This window comes from Arachis stenosperma, chromosome 10 (genome assembly GCF_014773155.1).
Source record: "Arachis stenosperma cultivar V10309 chromosome 10, arast.V10309.gnm1.PFL2, whole genome shotgun sequence".
NCBI classification, from domain to species: Eukaryota; Viridiplantae; Streptophyta; class Magnoliopsida; order Fabales; family Fabaceae; genus Arachis; species Arachis stenosperma.
In genome coordinates this window covers 86,446,351-86,473,841 of record NC_080386.1, presented here as the reverse complement: position 1 = coordinate 86,473,841, position 27,491 = coordinate 86,446,351, and the positions used below count along the sequence as shown (strand labels likewise).

Below are 27,491 nucleotides of genomic sequence, written 5' to 3'. Positions count from 1 at the left end.
ATTCTCCTTGCATTATTATTATTTTCGGCTGCCATCTCCTTCTCTTGTTCGAAAATTTCTAAAAGGTTGTTTCTGGATTGTTGTAATTTAGCTTCTCTTAATTTTCTCTTCAGAGTCCTTTCAGGTTCTGGATCAATTTCAACAAGAGTGCCTTTATCCTTGTTCCTGCTCATATGAGAGAGAAGAAAACAAGAAAAGAAGAGGAATCCTCTATGTCACAGTATAGAGATTCCTTTATGTTAGTAGAAGAAGAAAGGGGTAGAAGAATGAAGAAGGAGATTCGGATTTTTGGATGCAGAGAGGTGAAGAGAAGTGTTAGTAATTAAATAATTAAATAGAAGAAGAAAAGAGAAGGGAGATTTCGAAAATAATTTTGAAAAAGGATTAGTAATTTTTGAAAATTAAATATAAAATAAGATTAAAATTAAAATTTAAAACAATTAAAAGGAATTTTTGAAAAAGGGATGAGATATTTTCGAAAATTAGAGAGGAAAAAGTAGTTAGGTGGTTTTGAAAAAGATAAGAAACAAACAAAAAGTTAGTTAGTTGATTGAAAAAGATATTGAAATTAAATTTTAAAAAAGATAAGAAGAAAAGGAGTTAGATAAGATATTTTGAAATCAAATTTTGAAAAATATAAAATTTTGAAAAGGATAAGATAAAAAAGATAAGATAAAAGTTTTAAGAAAAAAGATATTTTGAAAAAGATTTAATTTTTAAAATGACATAACTAACAAGAAACTACAAGATAAGATTCTAGAATTTAAAGATTGAACCTTTCTTAACAAGAAAGTAACAAACTTCAAATTTTTGAACCAATCACATTAATTGTTAGCTAATTTTCGAAAATTAGATATAAAAGATAAGAAAAAGATTTTTGAAAAATAATTTTTTTAAATTTTCGAAAATAATAAAAAAAATGAAAAAGATATGATTTTTGAAAAAGATTTTGAAAAGATAAGATTTTTAAAATTGAAATTTTGACTTGACTTGTAAGAAACAACTAATTTTAAAAATTTTTGACCAAGTCAACCCAAAATTTCGAAAATTGGAGGGAAATAAGGAAAAGATATATTTTTTTTATTTTTGAATTTTTAATTATGAGAGAGAAAAACAACAAAAATACTTAATGCATGAAATTTTTAGATTAAAACAATGAATGCATGCAAGAATGCTATGAATGTCAAGATGAACACCAAGAACACTTTGAAGATCATAATGAACATCAAGAACATAATTTTGAAAAATTTTTGATGCAAAGAAAATATGCAAGACACCAAACTTAGAAATCTTTAATGTAGGGAAAATATGAATGCCAAGATGCACATGAAAAACAACAAACAATACAAAACAAGAAATCATCAAGATCAAACAAGAAGACTTGTCAAGAACAACTTGAAGATCATGAAGAACACTATGAATGCATGGATTTTCGAAAAAATGCAAGAAAAACTTTTTAAAGCATGCAATTGCCACCAAACTTAAAATTGACTCAAGATTCAAATAAAAAACACAAAATATTTTTGGTTTTTATGATTTTCTAATTTTTTTTTATTTTTATTAATTTTTTCGAAAATAAAGTTAGGAAAAACGAAAAAGAAAAGAAAAATTTTGAAAAAGATGTTTGAAAAGAAAATTACCTAATCTGAGCAACAAGATGAACCGTCAGTTGTCCATACTCGAACAATCCCCGGCAACGGCGCCAAAAACTTGGTGGACGAAATTGTGATCCATGTTCTTTGTATTTGTAAGAAATCATTATTATGGCATCAGTTGAATTCACAACTCCGTTCAACTAACCAGCAAGTGTACTGGGTCGTCCAAGTAATAAACCTTACGTGAGTAAGGGTCGATCCCACAGAGATTGTTGGTATGAAGCAAGCTATGGTCACCTTGTAAATCTCAGTTAGGCAGATTAAATTGGGTTATGGTTTCGAAAATTAATTAAAAAGAAGAAATAATAAAAGGGATAGAATACTTATGCAGATTCATTGGTGGGAATTTCAGATAAGCGAATGGAAAGACTGTATGGCTCAAGAACGCCTACTTTCCTATTGCCTCAACTCAATCCTTCTTACTCCTTTCCATGGCAAGCTGTGTATAGGGGTTCACCGTTCGACGATGGCTACTTTGAATCCTCTCGGGAAAATGGTCCTCTGCGGCTGTCACTCGCATGGCTAATCGTCTGGAGGCATCACACTGGCCGAAGGCTACATCCCATCCTCGCAGTGAAAACTACGCTCACGCGCTCTGTCACAGCACGGCTAATCACTGGTTGGTTCCCGCTCCTACTGGAATAGAATCCCTTGATTCTTTTGCGTCTGTCACTAACGCCCAGCACTTGCGAGTCTGAAGCACGTCACAGTCATTCATTACCGGAATCCTACTCGGAATACCACAGACAAGGTTAGACTTTCCGGATTCCCAGGATCCTACTCGGAATACCACAGACAAGGTGAGACTTTCCGGATCCTCATAAATGCCGCCATCTATCTAGCTTATACCACAAAGATTCTGTTGGGGAATCTAAGAGATACACATTCAAGCTCGGTTGCATGTAGAACGAAGGTGGTTGTCAATCACGTGCGTTCATAGGTGAGAATGATGATGAGCGTCACATAATCATCACATTCATCATGTTCATGGGTGCGAATGAATATCTTGGAATAAGAATAAGAGAGAATTGAATAAAAAGTAATAGTAATTTGTATTGAAACTTGAGGTACAGCAGAGCTCCACACCCTTAATCTATGGTGTGCATAAACTCCACCGTTGAAAATACATAAGTAAAAGGTTCAGGCATGGCCGAATGGCCAGCCCCAAAAAAGGTGATCAATAGCCTCTTAGGATGAAGAATAAAACAAAACTGAGACCAAAGATGAAACGTGGTCAAAAGACGTCTAATACAATAGTTAAATGTTCTATTTATAATAAACTAGCTCCTAGGGTTTACATGAGTAAGTAATTGATGCATAAATCCACTTCCGGGGTCCACTTGGTGTATGCTTGGGCTGAGCTTGATCAATCCACGAGCTGAAGCTTCTCTTGGAGTTGAACTCCGAGTTATGACGTGTTTTGGGCGTTCAACTCCGGATCATGACGTTTTTCTGGCGTTTAACTCCAGACAGCAGCATGTACTTGGCGTTCAACGCCAAGTTACGTCGTCAATTTCCGAATAAAGTATGGACTATTATATATTTCTGGAAAGCCCTGGATGTCTACTTTCCAACGCCGTTGAGAGCACGCCAATTGAAGTTCTGTAGCTCCAGAAAATCCATTTTGAGTGCAGGGAGGTCAGATTCCAACAGCATCAGCAGTCCTTTTGTCAGCCTTTTTCAGAGTTTTGCTCAAGTCCCTCAATTTCAGCCAGAAATTACCTGAAATCACAGAAAAATACACAAACTCATAGTAAAATCCAGAAATGTGAATTTAACATAAAAACTAATGAAAACATCCCTAAAAGTAGCTTGAACTTACTAAAAACTACCTAAAAACAATGCCAAAAAGCGTATAAATTATCCGCTCATCAAGATGTGTACCCAGAGAGGAAGCACAAAGGATCCTATGGCACTGCCATGGATCACAGTATGGGGGACATTTTGGAAGTGAGCGAACAGCCACTAAGGTCCTCCAATGTGGCTTTTTCTGGCCTACTCTCTATAGAGATGCCCGAGAGTTTGTGCGTAACTGTGACAGCTGCCAAAGAGCTGGTAACTTGCCTCACGGATATGCCATGCCTCAACAAGGGATCTTAGAGCTGGTAACTTGACTTCATGGGTCCGTTCCCACCATCATACTCAAACACTTACATTCTGGTGGCAGTAGACTATGTATCTAAGTGGGTAGAAGCAATTGCTACACCCACTAATGATACTAAGACCGTGCTGAAATTCCTCCAGAAACACATCTTCAGCAGATTTGGTGTTCCCAGAGTTCTAATCAGTGATGGGGGTACTCATTTCTGCAATAAACAGCTCTACTCTACTATGGTTGGATATGGAATTAGCCACAAAGTGGCAACCCCGTATCATCCACAGACAAATGGGCAAGCTGAAGTCTCTAACAGAGAGCTAAAAAGAATCCTAGAACGGACTGTAATTGCCCGTAGAAAGGATTGGGCAAAGAGCTTGGATGATGCTCTGTGGGCATACAGAACAGCATTCAAGTCTCTAATAGGAACCTCCCCATACCAACTTGTGTATGGCAAGGCCTGTCATCTTCCCGTGGAACTGGAACATAAAGCCTACTGGGCAACCAGATTCCTAAACCTGGATGCTAAGTTAGCTGGTGAAAAAAGATTGCTCCAGCTAAATGAGCTAGATGAATTTAGACTCAGTGCCTTTGAAAATGCAAAAATCTATAAGGAAAAGGCAAATAAGTGGCATGACAAGAAGTTGTCATCCAGAGTCTTTGAGCCAGGACAAAAAGTTCTGCTCTTCAACTCTAGGCTCAGACTGTTCCCAGGAAAACTTAAATCCTGCTGGAGGGGTCTGTATGTGATTACCGGAGTATCACCATATGGATATGTTGAGCTTCAGGATACTGATTCTGACAAAAAGTTCATTGTTAATGGACAGAGGATCAAGCATTATCTTGAAAGCAATTTTGAGCAAGAATGCTCAAAACTGAGGCTTGAATGATTCTCAGTGAAGGTCTAGCTAAAGACAATAAAGAAGCGCTCGCTGGGAGACAACCCAGTCATTAGCAGGTTATCTGTTTTGTTTAATCAAGGTTTGATACATATTCTCAAGGGGAAATTATAAAAATTGAAGGAATTCACAGAGTTACAGAAGGATTCAGTGCAAAAAGCAGAGAAAAAGAGCTTGCTGGCGAAAAAACGCCAGTAAGGGGTACTTTGGGCGTTAAACGCCAGGTGTGCAGCATCCTGGGCGTTTAGCAAAATGCCCAGTGACGAAGGGAATTCTGGCGTTTAACGCCAGCCAGGGTACCTGGCTGGGCGTTAAACGCCCACAATGGCCAGCATTTGGGCGTTAAACGCCAGAATGGATACCATTCTGGGCGTTTAACGCCAGAATGGTGGGGACAGAGATTTCGCTTTCTAATCAAAATTTTTTCAAACTTTCCTGTTTTGATCCATAATTTTCTACATAAACACATTTCAAACTTTCATCATTCACCTTCAAATTTTCAAAAATTAAAATCATTCTTCAAATCTCTCTCAAATCCTTCCCAAATCTTCTTCAAAAACTCAAATATTTCTCAAAATCTTTCCATATCTTCTCAAATCTCCTTCAAAATTTTCGAAATCTCTCCCCCTCCCTTATAAATACACGTTCGGCCACCCCTTTCTCCCCACCATTCGAATTTGCTCTCCTCCTCTCTCCCCTCTTTCGTTTCTTTTGCTTGAGGGCAAGCAAACCTCTAAGTTTGGTGTGCTTTTCCGTGATCACTAAGCCAAGATTCATCAAGATCATGGCTCCTAAGGGAAAACAAACCAATTTAAGAGGCAAGAAAGAGAATAATCCAAAGAGTCTTTGGAATCAAGAGAAGTTCTTAACCAAAGAACATGAAGACCATTATCTCAAAAAAATGGGTCTGAGGTCAGTGATCCCGGAAGTCAAATTCGATCTAAAAGAAGATGAATATCCGGGGATCCAAGAGCAAATTCGAAACAGAGGATGGGAAGTTCTAACCAATCCTGAGATAAAGGTTGGAAGAAATATGGTTCAGGAATTCTACTCAAATCTGTGGCTGACAGATAAGCAGAGAATGACTGGAACTGCTTTCCATACTTACAGAACCATGGTCAGAGGGAAAGTTATCTACTTCCATCTGGACAAAATAAGAGAGGTCTTTAAATTGCCTCAACTGCAAGATGATCCTGAATCCTTTAAAAGGAGAATGGTGAGAGCAGATAAGGGGTTGGATTAAGTTCTAGAGGACATTTGCCTCCCTGGAACTAAGTGGATAACCAATTCAAAAGGTGTCCCAAACCAACTCAAGAGGGGAGACCTCAAACCAATTGCAAGAAGCTGGCTAGACTTTATTGGGCATTCCATATTGCCCACTAGCAACCGTTCTGAGGTCACTATCAAAAGAGCAGTGATAATTCATTGTATTATGCTTGGAAGAGAAGTGGAGGTTCATCATCTGATTGCTTGTGAGACCTACACAATTGCAAACAAGAATTCCACTGAAGCCAAACTGGCTTACCCAAGTTTGATCTCCTTGCTCTGTAAAGAGGCTGGGGTGAAGATGGGAGTAGATGAATTCATACCAATTGAACATCCAATCACCAAGAAGTCAATGGAAGGGCAAATGCAAGACAACTCTATCAAAAAGAGGGCGCAGGAGTTCCTCCCTGAATTTCCTGTAATTGACTACTGGACTAGCCTAGAAGCATCTATCACCAAGTTGCAAGAAACTATGGAACAACTTAAGGAAGAACAGCAGAATCAGAACTGCATGCTCTGCAAATTGCTGAAGGAACAAGAGAAGCAGGGGCGTGAACTTCAAGAGTTGAAACGCCAAAAGCTCTCCCCTCAAGTTGAGGGAGCATCCACTCCTCAAAATCAAGGTTGTTGAGTCCTAACTCTGTGATAACCTCTATCATTAGGAGCCTATTTAAATTTTTGTTTTCTATTACTATTAGTCTTATCTTATATCTATTTTTGAGTCTTGTTCTTAATTCATGATTAATAAAATTTAAAGTTCATGTCTTAAAGCTATGAATGTCCTATGAATCCATCACCTCTCTTAAATGAAAAATGCTTTAATCACAAAAGAACAAGAAGTACAGGATTTCGAATTCATCTTTGAAACTAGTTGAATTAGTTTGATGTGGTGACAATACTTTTTGTTTTCTGAATGAATGCTTGAACAGTGCATATGTCTTTTGAATTTGTTGTTTTAAGAATGTTAAAATTGTTGGCTCTTGAAAAAATGATGGAAAAGGAGAACGGTTATTGAGGATCTGAAAAATCATCAAATTGATTCTTAAAGCAAGAAAAAGCAGTGAATACCAAAAAAAAAAACAAAAAATAAAGTTGTGATACAAGGCAAAAAGAGTGTGCTTAAGAACCCTGGACACCTCTAATTGGGGACTCTAGCAAAGCTGAGTCACAATCTGAAAAGGTTCACCCAAGTATGTGTCTGTGGCATGTATGTATCCGGTGGTAATATTGGAAGACAGAGTGCTTTAGGCCACAGCCAAGACTCATAAAGTAGCTATGTTCAAGAATCATCAAACTTAACTAGGAGAATCAATAACACTATCTGAGTTCTGAGTTCCTATGGATGCCAATCATTCTAAACTTCAAAGGATAGAGTGAGATGCCAAAACTGTTCAGAGGCAAAAAGCTAAAAGCCCCGCTCATCTAATTAATACTGATCTTCATAGATATTTTTGGAATTCATTGCATATTCTCTTCTCTTTATCTTATTTGATTTACAGTTGCTTGGGGACAAGCAACAATTTAAGTTTGGTGTTGTGATGAGCGGATAATTTATACGCTTTTTGGCATTGTTTTTAGTATGTTTTTAGTATGTTTTAGTTAGTTTTTATTATATTTTTATTAGTTTTTAGTTAAATTTCACTTTTCTAGACTTTACTATGAGTTTGTGTGTTTTTCTGTGATTTCAGGTATTTTTTGGCTGAAATTGAGGGACTTGAGCAAAAATCTGATTCAGAGACTGAAAAGGACTGCAGATGCTGTTGGATTCTGACCTCCCTGCACTCGAAGTGGATTTTATGGAGCTTTAGAAGCCCAATTGGCGCGCTCTCAACGTCGTTGGAAAGTAGACATCCTGGGCTTTTCAGCAATGTATAATAGTCCATACTTTGCCCAAGATTTGATGGCCCAAACCGGCGTTCCAAATCAGCTCAAGAATGCCCGGCGTTAAACGCCGGAACTGGCACAAGAATGGGAGTTAAACGCCCAAACTGGCACAAAAGCTGGCGTTTAACTCCAAGAGAAGTCTCTACACGAAAATGCTTCAATGCTCAGCCCAAGCACACACCAAGTGGGCCCGGAAGTGGATTTTTATGTCATTTACTCATTTCTGTAAACCCTAGGCTACTAGTTCTCTACAAATAGGACCTTTTACTATTGTATTTTCATCTTTTGATCATTTTTCGATCTTTTGATCACTTCAGATCTCTAGATCATCTTTGGACGTCTAGTTCTTAGATCATTGGGAGGCTGGCCATTCGGCCATGCCTAGACCTTGTTCTTATGTATTTTCAACGGTGGAGTTTCTACACACCATAGATTAAGGTGTGGAGCTCTGCTGTACCTCGAGTATTAATGCAATTACTATTGTTCTTCTATTCAATTCAGCTTGTTCTTATTCCAAGATATTCATTCGCACTCAAGAACTTGATGAATGTGATGATTATGTGACACCCATCATCATTCTCACTTATGAACGCGTGCCTGACAACCACCTCCGTTCTACCTTAGATTGAGTAGATATCTCTTGGATTCCTTAATCAGAATCTTCGTGGTATAAGCTAGAATTGATGGCGGCATTCAAGAGAATCCGGAAGGTCTAAACCTTGTCTGTGGTATTCTGAGTAGGATTCAAGGATTGAATGGCTGTGACGAGCTTCAAACTCCTGAAGGCTGGGCGTTAGTCACAGACGCAAAAGAATCATTGGATTCTATTCCGACCTGATTGAGAACCGACAGATGATTAGCCGTGTTGTGACAGAGCGCGTTGAACATTTTTACTGAGTGGATGGGAGGTAGCCATTGACAACGGTGAAACCCTACATACAGCTTGCCATGGAAGGAGTCTTGCGTGCTTGAAGAAGAAGACAGTAGGAAAGCAGAGGTTCAGAAGATAGAGCATCTCCAAAACCTCAACCTGTTCCCCATTACTGCAAAACAAGTACTTATTTCATGTTCTTTTACTTTTCACAATTAAACCTGATAATTATTGATATCCTGACTAAGAGTTACAAGATAACCATAGCTTGCTTCAAGCCGACAATCTCTGTGGGATCGACCCTTACTCACGTAAGGTATTACTTGGACGACCCAGTGCACTTGCTGGTTAGTTGTGCGGAATTGCAAAAGTGTGATTGCAATTTCGTGCACCAGCTATGCAATGTACTCGCCACTTTTCAGCGGTGCATGACTAGTGTCTTTTCCGATCTTATGGAGAGTTGTCTGGAAGTCTTTATGGATGACTTCAGTGTGTATAAGACTTCATTTGATAGTTGTTTAGAGAACTTGGCCAAGGTCTTAGATAGGTGTGTTGACACTAACCTTGTTCTAAATTTCGAAAAATGTAATTTCATGGTGAGACAAGGCATAGTATTAGGACACACAGTTTTTGATAAAGGCATTTCTGTGGACCCGGTGACATTAGGATTTTTGCCAGTAAAGAATGTCATAAAAACAGTCGCGTTGTAGATATAGTCTCTAAACCGACAGAAATCCCTTCGTACAAACGTTTTGGTTGTCAGAGATAACAAACCCCTAAATAAATTGATAACCGAGTATTTAAACCTCGGGTCGTCTTCTCAAGGAATTGCAGGGAGGTATGTTCTTATTATTGGTTATGAGTTGTAAATTGGGGTTTAGGAGGTAAGGGGGCAGTATGTTGCACAAAAAATAATAAGAAAAATAAATAAATAACTATAAAATAAACTCTTGACAAGGTATGGGAACTGGAGGTCCTATCCTGGTTATCCTTATCAATTGTAATGAGAATTGGATTTTTCTCCCACTTTGTTAACCTCTAACTATGAAGGTAAGTTAAGTGGATGAATTAATTTTGATTCCTCAGGTCCTAGTCTTTCCTTGGGAAAGACTAGAGTTATTGGAACTTGAATTAATGAAACGAATAAATCCAATTTTCAATCAACAATGAGTTTGATAACTCTAGAGTCACCAATTATTTAACCAAAGCCAAGAATGTAAAAAGCTAAATTAAAATCATAAATATCTGGAATACCTTTAATTCATTCAAAGCAGTAAAATCTAAAACTAACAATATTCATAAGCCAATTGGGCAATAGAAAAATCCAAATTATTTATATAAATAAAAGACAGCAATCATCAATCTGAAATATCTCAAATAACATTAATTTAAAAGAGTAATCTGTAACATGGAAGAATTCATAAATTAAATTGGGATAAATAAAAATAAAGAACCTGGGATTGAGAGTTACTCCTAAAACTAAGAGAAGTCCTAAATCCTAATCCTAAGAGAGAGGAGAGAACCTCTCTCACACCTAATCTAAATCATGAGAAGTGAATTATGAAAAAGCCTTCTTATGAATGGATGCATTCCTCCACTTTATAGCCTCTAATCTGTGCCTTCTGGACTTGGATTTGGGCCAAAAAAGGGCCTCAGAACTCGTTATGAGCGTTTTCTGCAATTTCTAGTGCGTAGCCTCTGTCACGCGTCCGCGTGGGTCACGCGGTCGCGTCATTCGGAGCTTTTCCTTGCCACGCGGTCGCGTCAGTCATGCGACCGCGTCATGTGCGTTCTGCTTAAGGCACGCGGTCGCGTCAGTCATGCGACCGCGTCATGTGCGTTCTGCTTAAGGCGCGCGGTCGCGTCAGTCATGCGGCCGCGTTGCTGCTAATTCGTGCTTGGCACGCGATCGTGTCGTCCATGCGATCGCGTGGATACCAGTTTCCTTAAAGCTCCGTTTTGCTTTCTCCTTTTCTTTTAGTATGTTTCCTTTTTCATCCTTTAAGTCATTCTGCCTTAGAAAATCTGAAACTACTCAACACACTAATCACGGCATCGAATGGAAATAAGAGAGGATTAATAATAAGCAAATATAAGTCCAAAGAAACATGTTTTCAATCAAAGCACATAATTAGGAAGGCAAATGTAAAACATGCAAATAGTATGAATAAGTGGGTAAAGAGTTGATAAAATCCACTCAATTGAGCACAAGATAAACCATAAAATAGTGGTTTATCACCCGGCCAAGGTTGATGTCATTACCAGTTTACCTCACCTCTCATCTATGAGGAAGGTCCGTTACTTTTGGGGGCATGCAGGATTCTATAGGCGCTTTATCAAGAATTTTAGCAAGATCGCATTGCCATTGTCGCGCCTACTCCAAAAGGACGTAGACTTTGAGTTTGATAGTGCCTGTGCGGATGCATTTGAGGAATTGAGGAGAGCTCTTACCACAGCACCAATTGTGAGGGGTCCTAACTGGACGTAGCCGTTCGAGATCATGTGCGACGCAGTAAATCATGCCGTAGGTGCCGCGCAGCCTTACATTATTGCTTACTCCTTTAAGACACTGGATGCGGCACAATCCAATTATACCACTACGGAAAAAAAGCTCTTAGCCATTGTTCATGCATTGGATATATTTAGATTTTACTTGCTAGGCTCCAAAATAGTGGTATATACGGATCATGCAGCTTTAAAATACTTGTTGGCAAAGAATGAGTAGAAAACTAGGCTCATACATTGGATCTTGCTCTTGCAAGAATTTGACATTAAGATTAGGGATTGAAGTGGGTCACAAAATTTAGTTGCGAACTATCTAAGCCGCCTTGAAAATCTTAAATATAACCCATTTCCAATTGACGACTCATTTCGTTTGGATAGTTTGCATGCTGTTTCGGATAGTTTTTCTTGGTTTGCACCTATGGCAAACTACTTGGATGCTAAGATCTTCCCTCCCAACTTTTCAAAACATCAAAGGGATAAGTTGAGGAGTGATTCCAAATATTACATTTGGGATGACCCTCACTTGTGGAAAAGGGGAGTAGTCCAAGTAATTTGAAGATGTGTCCCGGAATCTGAAATCCAACCCATTCTTAAAATTTGTCATTCATCTGAGTGTGGTGGCCACTTTGGCCCCCAACGGATGGCTAAAAAGGTTTTGGATTGTGAATTCTGGTGGCCAACATTATTCAAGGATGCTAACCAATTTTGTGTGTCATGTCACCAATGTCAGAAGTCGGGAAATGCATCCCAAAAGAATGAAATGCCTTAACAACCGATGTTGTTTTGTGAAATCTTTGATGTTTGGGGCATAGACTTTATAGGGCCACTTCCTAACTCAAGTGGGTATCTGTATATTTTGTTGGCGGTTGATTACATATCAAAGTGGGTAGAAGCGATTTCTACCCGCCTTGATGACGCTAATGCTATGATTTCTTTTATTAGAAATAATATTGTATGCTGCTATGGGTCGCCACGAGCAATCGTGAGCGACCAAGGTTCCCACTTTTGCAACAGGAAGACAGAAGCACTATTCAAAAACTATGGGGTAATACACAAGGTTGCAACTGCCTATCATCCCCAAACAAATGAGCAAGCGGAGGTGTCCAACCGGGAGATTAAGCAAATTTTGGAAACAATGGTGAATCTACAAAGGAAGGACTGGATCTCTCGGTTGGGAGATGCACTGTGGGCATATAGGACGGCCTATAAGACTCCGTTAGGGATGAGCCCCTTCCGGATTGTCTATGGGAAGACATGCCACCTCTCGATTGAAATTGAGCATAAGACCTATTGGGCGGTTAAGCAGTGTAACATGGATATCACCAAGGCGTGTATAGCCAGGAAAAATGCAATTAGAGGAGCTTAAATGTCTTAGGATGGAAGCATATGAGAATGCTCAGATCTACAAGAAAAAAACTAAGGCATTTCATGATCACTATATTCGGAAGAAAGACTTTCAAGAAGGTGACGAAGTTCTCCTTTACAACTCAAGGCTCAGATTCTTGCTTGGAAAGCTCTATTCAGGATGGGATGGACCCTTTAGAGTAAAGGAGGTAAAGCCCTATACTGTGGTCGAATTACTCGATCTCAGAGTAATGCAACATTCAAAGTGAATGGCCATAGAGTGAAGAAGTATCATGGCCACAAATTACCAAGAGAAGTGGAGGTGTTCCTACTTGAGGATGCACCTAAAGGAGGAGAAGCTTAAGCCCATGACCGTCCAACTTAAGGACGTTAAAGAAAAGTGTTAGGTGGGAGACACCCCACCATGGTATAATCTTTTTTGTATATACTTTCTTACATCTAGTTTTTTGGCCTTTGTGAATTTTGTGTTTCTTGATGTTGTTGAGTTTGTTTAGATGTGCTAGATTCTGTTGATTTTGTTAAATTGTTGTGATATTCATGAGAATTCATTGATCTTGGTTGGTTGAATTGGTTGTGTTGAAGAAAATGCTTCATTTTGAGTATTGTATGAAATTGTAAGTGTTTTCTTAGCCTATCTAGCTGAATGACTGCCAAGATTGTGTTAAAATTGCCCTTCTTTATGTTGTTAAAAAAAAAGATTATGTTGAAGAAAATTCTTCCTTTCTCAACATTTTCATCTTCCCAGTTTCATGAACCATTTTTTGTCAAACTCCATGTCTCGAATAATTATGTGTTTTTTCATTTGCAATTTATACACATGATATCCTTTTGATAGTGTACTATATCCAAGGAAGATTCCTTTTTCTGTCTTCTCATCGAGCTTGCTTCTTTTTTGTATGGGAATGTAGACATAACATATGCATCCAAAGACTCTTAGATGCTTTGCGAAAGGTTTACGTCCACTCCATGCTCCGATTGAAATTTTATTTTCTACTATCTTAGTGGGGCAACGATTTAGTAGGTATACTGCTGTTTAAACAACTTTTGCCCAGAAGCTCTTTGGAGAATTTTTCTCCTTGAGGATCAAGCGAGCCATTTCCATCACAGTTCTATTTTTTCTCTCAGATACTCCATTTTGCTCAGGAGTGATGAGTCCATATTTTATGATATATTTTGGTTTAAATTGAGTGGATTTCATCATATAAACCCACATTTATTCATCTAAATAGCATGCTTTTTATATTTCTTCCTAAATTGCGCTTAATTGTGAAAACATGTTTTTTAGGCCTTAAAATAGTTAAAATTAATTCACTTTAATCCGATTTGCTGCCTTGATGTATTTGTTGAGTGATTTCAGGTTTCCATGGCAAGTATGGGATGGAAGAAGTGAAGAGAAAAGCATGCAAAAGGGAGAAATCATGAAGAAAATGAAGTTTGGAAGCTGTTGCAAAGGTGCGTACGCACAGTGATGCGTGCGTACGCACGATGGGAATCTGCGCAACTGTGCATACCCACCGTGGGTCGTGCGTACGCATGCGTGCATATGCATGAGGTCATTAATGCAAATCGCTGGGGGCGAATTCTGGGCCTCTAAAACCCAGACCAACTCATTTTCTGAAGCTATTTAAGGCCAAAGTGAAGAGGAATGAAGGGGGGGCAATTAGGTTTAGTTTTTATGATGTTTTCTCTTAGTTTCTACAAAGAGAAGCTCCCCTCTCTCTCTAGAATTAGGGTTCTTTAGTTTAATTTCTTGTAATTTCTACTTTTAATTCTTGTTTTCATTTACTTTTCCTTGTCATTTATTGTTATTGCATCTTTGTTCTTCTTAATTTCTCTTATTATTTTCCTTTATTTTGTAATTTTTATGTTAATTTTCAATTAATGCAATTTATGTTTTATGCTCATTTAATGCTTTCTTTAAGTGTTATTGTCATTTTCTTGCTTTTGGTAGTTAGCTTTTATTTTTAATGCAATTTAATGTTATTTTATTTTTATGCATACCAAGTGTTTAATAAAACGCTTGGCTCAGTTTTTACTTAGTTTTTCTCCACTCTTGACTTGAAATTGATGACTGTGGTGATCCTTGAGTCATTGATGTCCATTCTTGTTTGATACTTTAGAGTAGTTAGTTAATTTGGTTTCCCTTGACACTATGTGACCCCTTAGTGTTGACATAGGACTTAGGGATTGAAATTAACTATGCCTATTTGACTTATCCTCGATGTTAGGGTTGACTAAGTAGAATTAACTCTTTATAATCATCATGTGTTTGGGTCAATGGCTAGGATAGGTAACCATAGCCCTCAATTACTTGCCAAGAGGTTTTCTTGCATTTGAAGTTTACTTGCTTTGACTTTTATTGCTTTGATGTTTACTTTCTTGCATGTTTAGTTTTCACACTCTTAGTTGAGAAATTGGGTGTTTGGGTGGAATTGAGTTGTGGATGTCCATTCCGCTAGGACTTATGAATTGAGATCAATTACGCTCTTTTGACTAATTCTCAAAGAGGATTGACTAGTTTATGTTGATTCCACACAATTGCCATGTTTGTGGTCCGTAACAAGGATAGGAATCCTAAATTCCCCAATTATCACCAAGAGTCACTTTTAGCACTTACTTTCAATTTTCATTGCCTTTACTTGCTTTCTTTTAATTCCTTGCATGATTATTTGCTCTCTTACTATTTACATCTCTTGCTCTCTTGCATTCCCAATTCCCCATGCTCTCTCATAGCCAAAAAATGTACATTTCATTGCAACTCCTAGGGAAGACGACCCGAGGTTGAATTACTCTCGATCTTGGTTATTATGATTTGAATTTAAAATATTTGATGTGGGAATTAATTGTTGGTCTAAACTATACTTCCAACGATGGAATTCTACTTTGTGAAAATCTAGTTCGACGATAAATTCCTCTTCATCAAATTTGGCGCCGTTGCCGGGGAGTTGCAATGGTGTATGTTTTTGGCTATTGTAAATATCTTAATATGTAAATACTTTTCTTTTTGGTTGTCTTTTGTTTTTGTCAATTGTTAGGATTGGAATCCCGGAGGACATTGGACATTCTAGCATTGGTGGGAAAGTCAAGCACAAGCCACCATAGCAAGGGGCTCTCCCAATTGTCTAACTTAAAGACATTAAATAAAAGTGTTTGGTAACATTGTTCCTACTCTTCTCTTTTTGTATATATTTTGGTTTATTGCATGTTTGTTTGGTTGGTTAGCTTAGAATTAGTTTAATTTTGATATTTGTAAGTTAATTTTGGTTTGGATCATGAATTTATAGGTTCTTGCAAGTTTGGTGTTGAGTTTTGATTGAACTAAGACTTGGTACCTTAGATATTGAAGAAAAAGTTTTGGGAAAAATAGGACATGTGCGTGCGCACACACCTATGCGCACGCACGTAACAACAAAAATTCACCTCCTGTGCGTACGCACCCATCTATGCGTACGCACACAAGCTTTTATGCCCTCTGTTCGCAGCGCCAACATGCCTTGTGCACGCGTTCCCCTGTTTTCTATGACCTGTGCGTGCGCACATACTCGTGCGTACGAATACGTGCCCTTTTTCGCACTATCTGTGCGGCCGCACAGGCTTGTGCGTCTGCACGCCAACTTGCAACCACTCTGGTGGGAGCGTTGGCACAGCCTGTGCGTGTGAACCCCTACTCTTTATGCTCTTGTGCGCTCGCACACATGATCTTTCCTCTCAAAAAAAAAGTGTTCTGTGTGCAGCGTGCGAATAGACACGCCTTAACACCACCTCTGCCAGTAGCGTTTGCATGCCCTGTGCGTATGAACAACCTCGATCGTTGCTGCTGTGCTGATGAGCGGATAATTTATACGCTTTTTGGCATTGTTTTTAGATAGTTTTTAGTATAATCTAGCTACTTTTAGGATGTTTTCATTTGTTTTTATGCTAAATTCACATTTTCTGGACTTTACTATGAGTTTGTGTGTTTTTCTATGATTTCAGGTATTTTCTGGCTGAAATTGAGGGACCTGAGCAAAACTCTGATGAGGAGGCTGACAAAGGACTGCTGATGTTGTTAGAATCTGACCTCTCTGCACTCGAGATAGATTTTCTGCAGCTACAAAACTCCAGATGGCGCGCTCTCAACGGTTTTGAAAAGTAGACATCCAGAGCTTTCCAGCAATATATAATAGTCCATACTTTATTCGTGATTAGACGATGTAAACTGGCGCTCAACGCCAGTTCCATGCTGCATTATGGAGTCAAACGCCAGAAACACGTCACGAACCAGAGTTGAACGCCAAAAACACGTTATAACTTGGAGTTCAACTCCAAGATAAGCCTCAGCTCGTGTAAAGATCAAGCTCATTCCAAGCACATACCAAGTGGGCCCTAGAAGTGGATTTCTGCATCAATTACTTACTTCTGTAAACCCTAGTAGCTAGTCTAGTATAAATAGAACTTTTTACTAGTGTATTAGTCGTCTTTTGACCACGTTACATCTTTGGTCTCGGTTTTATTCTATTATTCATCTTAGGAGACTATTGATCACGTTTGGGGGCTGGCCATTCGGCCATACCTGGACCTTCATCACTTATGTATTTTCAACGGTGGAGTTTCTACACACCATAGATTAAGGATGTGGAGCTCTGCTGTACCTCGAGTTTCAAGGCAATTACTTCTATTTTCTATTCAATTCGACTTATTATTATCCTAAGATATTCGTTGCACTTCAACATGATGAATGTGATGATCCGTGACACTCATCATCATTCTCACCTATGAACGCGTGACTGACAACCACTTCCGTTCTACCTTAGACCGGGCGCATATCTCTTGGATTCCTTAAGCAGAATCTTCGTGGTATAAGCTAGAATTGATGGTAGCATTCATGGGAATCCAGAAAGTCTAACCTTATCTGTGGTATTCCGAGTAGGATTCCGGGATTGAATGACTGTGACGAGCTTCAAACTCGCGATTGCTGGGCGTGATGACAAACGCAAAAGAATCAAGGGATTCTATTCCAACATGATCGAGAACCAACAGATGATTAACCGTGTTGTGACAGAGCATTTGGACCATTTTCACTGAGAAGATGGGATGTAGCCATTGACAACGGTGATGCCCTACATACAGCTTGCCATGGAAAGGAGTAAGAAGGATTGGATAAAAGCAGTAGGAAAGCAGAGATTCAGAAGGAACACAACACCTCCATACACTTGTCTGAAATTCCCACTATTGAATTACATGAGTATCTCTATCTTTATTTTCTGTTTATTATTTATTATTATTCGAAATCCCAATAATCAATTATTATCCGCCTAACTGAGATTTACAAGGTGACCATAGCTTGCTTCATACCAACAATCTCTGTGGAATCGACCCTTACTCATGTAAGGTTTATTACTTGGACGACCCAGTACACTTGCTGGTTAGTTGTGTGGAGTTGTGACTAAGTGTGATTCACGTTTGAGAGCACCAAGTCTTTGGAGCCATTGTTGATGATCACAATTCCGTGCACCAAGTTTTTGGCGCCATTGCCGGGGATTGTTCGGGTATGGACAACTGACGGTTCGTCTTGTTGCTCAGATTAGGTAATTTTCTTTTTATTTTTCTTTTCAAAAAGTTTTCAAAATTTTTTTCTTTGTTTTCAAAAAATTATTCAAAATTTTTAAGAATGAATTCTAGTGTTTCATAAAGTATGTTGAAGCTTGGCTGGCTATAAAGCCATGTCTAACTCAATTGGATTGAGGCTTCAAAACCATCAGCATAGAGGCAAGTTAATTGGAATATCAGTTGTTACATGCCTGATTTATATCTTCTAAAGCTGGCTGGCTATTAAGCCATGCCCAACCCTTGGATTGGAGCTTTAGGCTAATATTGAAAGATTCCTGGAATTCTTATTAAAAATTTTGGATTTCTTATTTTCTTTTTTTCTATATGTTTTTCGAAAAAAAATTAAAATAAAATCCAAAAAAATCATAAAATAAAAAAAACCAAAAATATTTTGTGTTTCTTGTTTGAGTCTTGAGTCAATTTTTAAGTTTGGTGTCAATTGCATGTTTTTAAAAATTTATGCATTATTTTTCGAAAATTCATGCATTCATAGTGTTCTTCATGATCTTCAAGTTGTTCTTGGTAAGTCTTCTTGTTTGATCTTGATGTTTTCTTGTTTTGTATCTTTTGTTGTTTTTCATATGCATTTTTCGTTTGTTAGAGTTCAAGCATTAAAGAATTCTAAGTTTGGTGTCTTGCATGTTTTCTTTGCATAAAAAACTTTTCAAAAATATGTTCTTGATGTTCATCATGATTTTCAAAGTGTTCTTGGTGTTCATCTTGACATTCATAGTGTTCTTGCATGCATAATGTGTTTTGATCCAAAATTTTCATGTTTTGGGTCATAATTGTGTTTTTCTCACTCATCATTAAAAATTCAAAAATAAAAAAATATCTTTTCCTTAATTTTCTCATAATTTTCGAAAATTTGAGTTGACTTAGTCAAAAATTTTTAAAATTAGTTGTTTCTTACAAGTCAAGTCAAATTTTCAATTTTAAAAATCTTATCTTTTCAAAACTTTTTCAAAAATCAAATCTTTTTCATTTTTTCTTACTAATTTTCGAAAATTTCTTTTTAAAAATGTTTTTCAAAAATCTTTTTCTTAGTTTTATCTTTATTTTCGAAAATTATGCTAACAATTAATGTGATTGATTCAAAAATTTGAAGTTTGTTACTTTCTTGTTAAGAAAGGTTCAATCTTTAAATTCTAGAATCTTATCTTTTAGTTTCTTGTTAGTCAAATAATTAATTTTAATTTTAAAAATTAAATCTATCTTATCTTATCTTTTTATCTTTTTCAAAAATTTGATTTTAAAATATCTTTTCCAACTTCTTATCTTCTTATCTGTTTAAATTTGATTTTCGAATCTTTTTCAACTAACTATTTGACTTTTTGTTTGTTTCTTATCTTTTTCAAAATCACCTAACAACTTTTCTCTCTCTAATTTTCGAAAATACTTCCCTCTTTTTCAAAAATTCTTTTTTTAATTAATTAATTATTTTAAATTTTAATTTTAATTTTATTTCTTATCTTTATTTTCGAAAATCATTTAACTCCTTTTTAAAATTTATTTTCGAAAATTTCTCTTTCTCATCTTATTCTATTTATTTATTTATTTACTAACACTTCTCTTCACCTCTCTTCATCTCAAATCACTGCCCTACCTTTACCCTTTATTCAGACTATTCATTCTTCTTCACTCTTATTCCCCTTTTTCTTCTACTAACAATAAGGAACCTCTTTACTGTGACATAGAGGATTCCTCTTCTTTTTTGTTCTCTTCTCTTTCATATGAGCAGGAACAAGGAAAAAGGCATTCTTGTTGAAGCTGATCCAGAACCTGAAAGGACTTTGAAAAGGAAACTAAGAGAAGCTAAATTACAACAATCCAGAGACAACCTTGCTGAAATTTTCGAACAAGAAAAGGAGATGGCAGCCGAACCTAACAACAATAATGCAAGAAGGATGCTTGGTGATTATACCACACCTACGTCCAAGTTTGATGGGAGAAGCATCTCAATTTCTGCCATAGGAGCAAACAATTTTGAGCTGAAACCTCAATTAGTTGCTCTAATGCAACAAAACTGCAAGTTTCATGGACTTCCATCAGAAGATTCTTACCAGTTCTTAACTGAGTTCTTGCAGATCTGTGAGACTGTTAAGACTAATGGAATAGATCCTGAAGTCTACAGGCTCATGCTTTTCCATTTTGCTGTAAGAGACAGAGCTAGAACATGGTTGGACTCTCAACCTAAAGATAGCCTGGACTCCTGGGATAAGCTGGTCACGGCCTTCTTGGCTAAGTTCTTTCCTCCTCAAAAGCTGAGCAAGCTTAGAGTGGATGTTCAGACCTTCAAATAAAAAGATGGTGAATCCCTCTATGAAGCTTGGGAAAGATACAAGCAGATGACCAAAAGATGTCCTTCTGACATGTTTTCAGAATGGGCCATGATAGATATATTCTATTATGGTCTATCTGAGTTCTCTAAGATGTCACTAGACCATTCTGCAGGTGGATCCATTCACCTAAAGAAAACGCCTGTAGAAGCTCAAGAACTTATTGACATGGTTGCAAATAACCAGTTCATGTACACTTCTGAGAGGAATTCCGTGAATAATGGGACGCCTCAAAGGAAGGGAGTTCTTGAAATTGATGCTCTGAATGCAATATTGGCTCAGAACAAAGTGTTGACTCAGTAAGTCAACATGATTTCTCAAAGTTTGAATGGATGGCAAAATGCATCCAACAGTACTAAAGAGGCATCTTCTGAAGAAGAAGCTTATGATCCTGAAAACCCTGCAATGGCAGAGGTAAATTACATGGGTGAACCTTATGGAAACACCTATAATTCATCATGGAAAAATCACCCGAATTTCTCATGGAAGGATCAACAAAAGCCTCAACAAGGCTTTAATAATGGTGGAAGAAATAGGCTCAGCAAAATCAAGCCTTATTCATCATCTTCTCAGCAACAGACAGAGAATTATGAACAGAATACCTCTAACTTAGCAAATTTAGTCTCTGATATATCTAAGGTCACTTTAAGTTTCATGAATGAAACAAGGTCCTCCATCAGAAATCTGGAGGCACAAGTGGGCCAGCTGAGTAAGAAAATCACTGAAACTCCTCCTAGTACTCTCCCAAGCAATACTGAAGAGAATCCAAAAAGAGAGTGCAAGGCCATTGATATAATCAATATGGCCGAATGCAATGAGGAGGGAGAGGACACGAATTCCAATGAGGAAGATCTCATGGGACGTCTCTCAAGCAGGAAGGAGTTCCCTATTGAGGATCCAAAGGAATCTGAGGCTCATACAGAGACCATAGAGATTCCATTAAATCTCCTTCTGCCATTCATGAGCTCTGAAGATTATTCTTCCTCTGAAGAGGATGAAGATGTAACTAGAGAGCAAGTTGCTCAATATCTAGGAGCCATCATGAAGTTGAATGCCAAGTTATTTGGTAATGAGACTTGGGAAGGTGAACCTCCCTTGCTCATTAGTGAACTTGATACATGGGTTCAGCAAACTTTACCTCAAAAGAAACAAGATCCTGGGAAATTCTTAATACCCTGTACCATAGTCACCATGACCTTTGAGAAAGCTCTGTGTGACCTAGGGTTAGGCATAAATCTTATGCCACTCTCTGTAATGGAGAAACTGGGGATCATTGAGGTACAGCCTGCCTTATTCTCATTACAATTGGCAGACAAGTCAGTATGACAAGCTTATGGATTAGTAGAGGACGTGTTAGTAAAGGTTAAAGGCCTTTACATTCCTTCTGATTTCATAATCTTAGACACTAGGAAGGAGGAGGATGAATGCATCATCCTTGGAAGACCTTTCCTAGCCACAGCAGAAGCTGTGATAGATGTTAACAAAGGAGAATTAGTCCTTTAATTGAATGGGGACTACCTTGTGTTTAAGGCACACAGCTATCCTTCTGTAACAAGGGAGAGTAAGCATGCAGAGCTTCTCTCAGTACAGAGTCAAACAGAGCCCCCACAGTCAAACTCTAAGTTTGGTGTTAAGAGGCCACAACCAAACTCTAAGTTTGGTGTTGAATCCCCACAACCAAACTCTAAGTTTGGTGTTAGGACTATACAACGTTGACTTGATCACCTGTGAGGCTCCATGAGGGCCCACTGTCAAGCTATTGACATTAAAGAAGCGCTTATTGGGAGGCAACCCAATTTTTATTCATCTAATTTTATTTTTTATTTTATTGTTCTTTTATGTTTTATTAGGTACAGGATCATATGGAGTCATGAAAAAAATATTAAAATTAAAAACAGAATCAAAAATAGCAGAAGAAAAATCACACCCTAGAGGAAGGACTTACTGGCATTTAAACGCCAGTAAGGAGCATCTGGCTGGCGTTCAACGCCAGAACAGAGCATGGATCTGGCGTTGAATGCCAGAAACAAGCAACACCCTGGCGTTCAAACGCCAGGAATGCACCCTGAGGAGAGCTGGTGCTGAACGCCAAAAACAAGCATGGAACTGGCGTTTAACGCCAGAAACATGCTGCACATGGGCGTTGAACGCCCAGAACATGCATCACTTCGGCGTTTAAACGCCAGAATTGCATGCAAAGGCATTTTACATGCCTAATTGGCGTAGGGATGTAAATCCTTGACACCTCAGGATCTGTGGACCTCACAGGATTCCCACCTACCATATTCTCCCCTCTTCTCAACATTCATCCTCTCTTCCCCATAAACACTCTTCCCCAAAAACCCTTCACCAATCACCTTAATCTCTCTTCCCAATTACCCCATTCACCACTCACATCCATCCACTATTCCCCATAAACCCCACCTACCTTCGAAATTCAAAATTTCAACCTACTCCCTCTCCCCTTACTATATAAACCCCTCCATTCTCCTTAATTTTCACACAATACAACCCCCTCTTCTACACCTTGGCCGAATACACCTCTCTTACTCTCCTCCATATTTTCTCTTCTTCTTCTTCTTTTCTTTCTTCTCTTGCTCGAGGGTGAGCAATATTTTAAGTTTGGTGTGGTAAAAGCATAAGCTTTTTGCGTTTCCATTATCATTGATGGCACCTAAGGCCGGAGAAACCTCTAGAAAAGGGAAAGGGAAGACAAAAGCTTCCACCTCCGAGTCATGGGAGATGGAAAGATTCATCTCCAAAGCCCATCAAGACCACTTCTATGATGTTGTGGCCAAGAAGAAGGTGATCCCTGAGGTCCCTTTCAAGCTCAAGAAAAATGAGTATCCGGAGATCCGACATGAGATCCAAAGAAGAGGTTGGGAAGTTCTGACCAACCCTATTCAACAAGTCGGAATCTTGATGGTTCAAGAGTTCTATGCCAATGCATGGATCACTAGGAACCACAATCAAAGTAAAAACCCGAACCCAAAGAATTATCTTACAATGGTTCGGGGAAAATACTTAGATTTTAGTTCGAAAAATGTGAGGTTGGCGTTCAACTTGCCCATGATGCAAGGAGATGCACGCCTCTCACTAGAAGGGTCAACCTTAATCAAAGGTTGGACCGAGTCCTTATGGACATATGTGTGGAAGGAGCTCAATGAAAAAGAGACTCCAAAGGCAAGTCGGTTCAACTAAGAAGACTGGACCTCAAGCTTGTGGCTAGAGGATGGTTGGAGTTCATCCAACGCTCCATCATCCCCACTAGCAACCGATCTGAAGTTACGGTGGATTGGGCCATCATGATCCATAGCATCATGATTGGAGAGGAAGTAGAAATTCATGAAGTTATCTCCCTTGAATTTTACAAAATAGCCGATAAGCCCTCTACTTTGGCAAGGCTAGCTTTTCCTCATCTTATTTGCCATCTATGTTACTCAGTTGGAGTCATCATAGAAGGAGACATCCCTATTGAGGAGGACAAGCCCATCACTAAGAAAAGGATGGAGCAAACAAGAGAGCCCACTCATGGAACCTAAGAAACGCATGAGGAAGCCCATCACCAAGAAATCCCGAAGATGTCTCAAGGGATGCACTTTCCTCCCAACAACTATTGGGAACAACTCAACACTTCCTTAGAAGATTTGAGTCACAATGTGGATCAATTAAGGGTGGAACATCAAGAGCACTCCATCATTCTCCATGAAATTAGAGAAGATCAAAGAGCAATGAGGGAGGAGCAACAAAGGCAAGAAAGAGACATAGAAGAGCTTAAGGACATCATTGGCCCTTCAAGAAGAAGACGCCACTAAGGTGGACTCATTCCTTGTTCTTATTTCTATGCTTTTCGATTTTTATGCTATATATCTATCTATGTTTTGTGTCTCTACTTCATGATCATTAGTATGTAGTAGCTATGTCCTAAAGCTATGAATAAATTTCATAAATCCTTTACCTCTCTTAAATGAAATATGTTTTAATTCAAAAGAACAAGAAGTACATGAGTTTCGAATTTATCCTTGAATTTAGTTTAATTATATTGATGTGGTGACAATACTTTTTGTTTTCTGAATGAATGCTTGAACAGTGCATATTTTTTATCTTGTTGTTTATGAATGTTAAAATTGTTGGCTCTTGAAAGAATGATGAACAAAGAGAAATGTTACTGATAATCTAAAAAATCATAAATTTGATTCTTGAAGCAAGAAAAAGCAGTGAAAAAGCAAAAGGCTTGCGAAAAAAAATCAGAAAGAAAAAGAAAAAGCAAGCAGAAAAAGCCAATAGCCCTTAAAACCAAAGGCAAGGGTAAAAAGAATCCAAGGCTTTGAGCATCAATGGATAGGAGGGCCCAAGGAAATAAAATCCAGGCCTAAGCGGCTAAATCAAGCTATCCCTAACCATGTGCTTGTGGCATGCAGGTCCAAGTGAAAAGCTTGAGACTGAGTGGTTAAAATCGTGATTCAAAGCAAAAAAAGTGTGCTTAAGAGCTCTAGACACCTCTAACTGGGGACTCTAGCAAAGCTAAATAACAATCTGAAAAGGTTCACCCAGTCATGTGTCTGTAGCATTTATGTATCCGGTGGTAATACTGGAAAACAAAGTGCTTAGGGCCATGGCCAAGACTCATAAAAGTAGCTGTGTTCAAGAATCAACATACTTAACTAGGAGAATCAATAACACTATCTGAAATTCTAAGTTCCTAGAGATGCCAATCATTATAAACTTCAAAGGATAAAGTGAGATGCCAAAACTGTTCAGAAGCAAAAAGCTACAAGTCCCGCTCATCTAATTAGAATTAATATTTATTGATATTTTGGAATTTATAGAATATTCTCTTCTTTTTATCCTAATTGATTTTCAGTTGCTTGGGGACAAGCAACAATTTAAGTTTGGTGTCGTGATGAGCGGAAAATTTATACGCTTTTTGGCATTGTTTTTAGATAGTTTTTAGTATAATCTAGCTACTTTTAGGGATGTTTTCATTTGTTTTTATGCTAAATTCACATTTTCTGGACTTTACTATGATTTTGTGTGTTTTTCTATGATTTTAGGTATTTTCTGGCTGAAATTGAGGGACCTAAGCAAAACTCTGATGAGGAGGCTGACAAACGACTGCTGATGCTGTTAGAATCTGACCTCCCTGCACTCGAAATGGATTTTATAGAGCTATAGAACTCCAAATGGCGCGCTCTCAATGGAGTTGGAATGTAGACATCCAGAGCTTTCCAGCAATATATAATAGTCCATACTTTATTCATGATTAGACGACGTAAGCTGGTGCTCAACGCTAGTTCCATGCTGCATTCTGGAGTCAAACGCCAGAAACATGTCACGAACCAGAGTTGAACGCCAAAAACACGTTACAACTTGAAGTTCAACTCCAAGATAAGCCTCAGCTCGTGTAAAGATCAAGCTTAGCCCAAGCACACACCAAGTGGGCCCCGGAAGTGGATTTCTGCATCAATTACTTACTTTTGTAAACCCTAGTAGCTAGTCTAGTATAAATAGAACTTTTTACTAGTGTATTAGTCATCTTTTGACCACGTTACATCTTTGGTCTCGATTTTATTCTATTATTCATCTTAGGAGACTATTGATCACGTTTGGGGGCTGGCCATTCGGCCATACCTAGACCTTCATCACTTATGTATTTTCAACGGTGGAGTTTCTGCATACCATAGATTAAGGGTGTGGAGCTCTGCTGTACCTCGAGTTTCAATGCAATTACTACTATTTTCTATTCAATTCGACTTATTCTTATCCTAAGATATTCGTTGCACTTCAACATGATGAATGTGATGATCTGTGACACTCATCATCATTCTCACCTATGAACGCGTGACTGACAACCACTTCCGTTCTACCTTAGACCGGGCACATATCTCTTGAATTCCTTAAGCAGAATCTTTGTGGTATAAGCTAGAATGGATGGCAGCATTCATGGGAATCCAGAAAGTCTAACCTTGTCTGTGGTATTCCGAGTAGGATTTCGGGATTGAATGAATGTGACGAGCTTTAAACTCACGATTGCTGGGCGTGATGACAAACATAAAAGAATCAAGGGATTCTATTCCAACATGATCGAGAACCGATAGATGATTAGCCGTGCTGTAACAGAGTATTTGAACCATTTTTACTGAGAGGATGGGATGTAGCCATTGACAACGGTGATGCCCTACATACAGCTTGCCATGAAAAGGAGTAAGAAGGATTGGATAAAAGCAGTAGGAAAGCAGAGATTCAGAAGGAACACAACACCTCCATACACTTGTCTGAAATTTCCACCATTGAATTACATGAGTATCTCTATCTTTATTTTTTGTTTATTATTTATTATTATTCGAAAACCCAATAATGAATTATTATCCGCCTGACTGAGATTTACAAGGTGACCATAGCTTGCTTCATACAAACAATCTCTGTGGGATCGACCCTTACTCACGTAAGGTTTATTACTTGGACGACCCAGTACACTTGCTGGTTAGTTGTGTGGAGTTGTGACTAAGTGTGATTCACGTTTGAGAGCACCAAGTCTTTGGAGCTATTGTTGATGATCACAATTCCGTGCACCATGTGCGTATGCACATGTCACGATCTGGGCCTCAATCAGAAAGGGTGCCCTGTTTCGCCCATCTCTCTCTTCTTTCTTCTTCTTCGCTTCTTCTTTCTTCTCCCTTCTTTCTTTTTCTTCTCTTATTCTTCTCTTCTCCGGCAAAGCAATACCGCTGTGAGCTTCGCAGTGGCTAACACAAGTGCCACTAATCCCTTTCTTTTTCTTTTCCATACTTTCACTTTTCACTTTTCTAGCTTTAATCTTATTTGTTATGTTTAGCTGCTTGCTTTTTATTTTCTTTATTTAACTTTCGTAATTTAGCTTAGGTTTGTTTAATTTTCTGTTTGTTGAATTGCAAGTGTTTAAATTTCTGATTTATGGGCTGTTGATATTTGAATTTTGATTTGAATTTTATGAATATGTGCACTGTACTCCATGTGTTTGACATAATGCCTGAATGAACTTTT

The 27,491-nt window shown here is 38.2% G+C and overlaps 1 non-coding gene across 1 annotated transcript; it reads right to left on the bottom strand.

Annotated features, from left to right (window-relative positions):
* Nucleotides 1-20,399: 20,399 nt before the first annotated feature.
* On the bottom strand, nucleotides 20,400-20,503 carry LOC130959304 (small nucleolar RNA R71). Its single transcript, XR_009078396.1, has one exon. It is a non-coding gene; the product is annotated as a small nucleolar RNA R71 (small nucleolar RNA).
* Nucleotides 20,504-27,491: the final 6,988 nt, after the last annotated feature.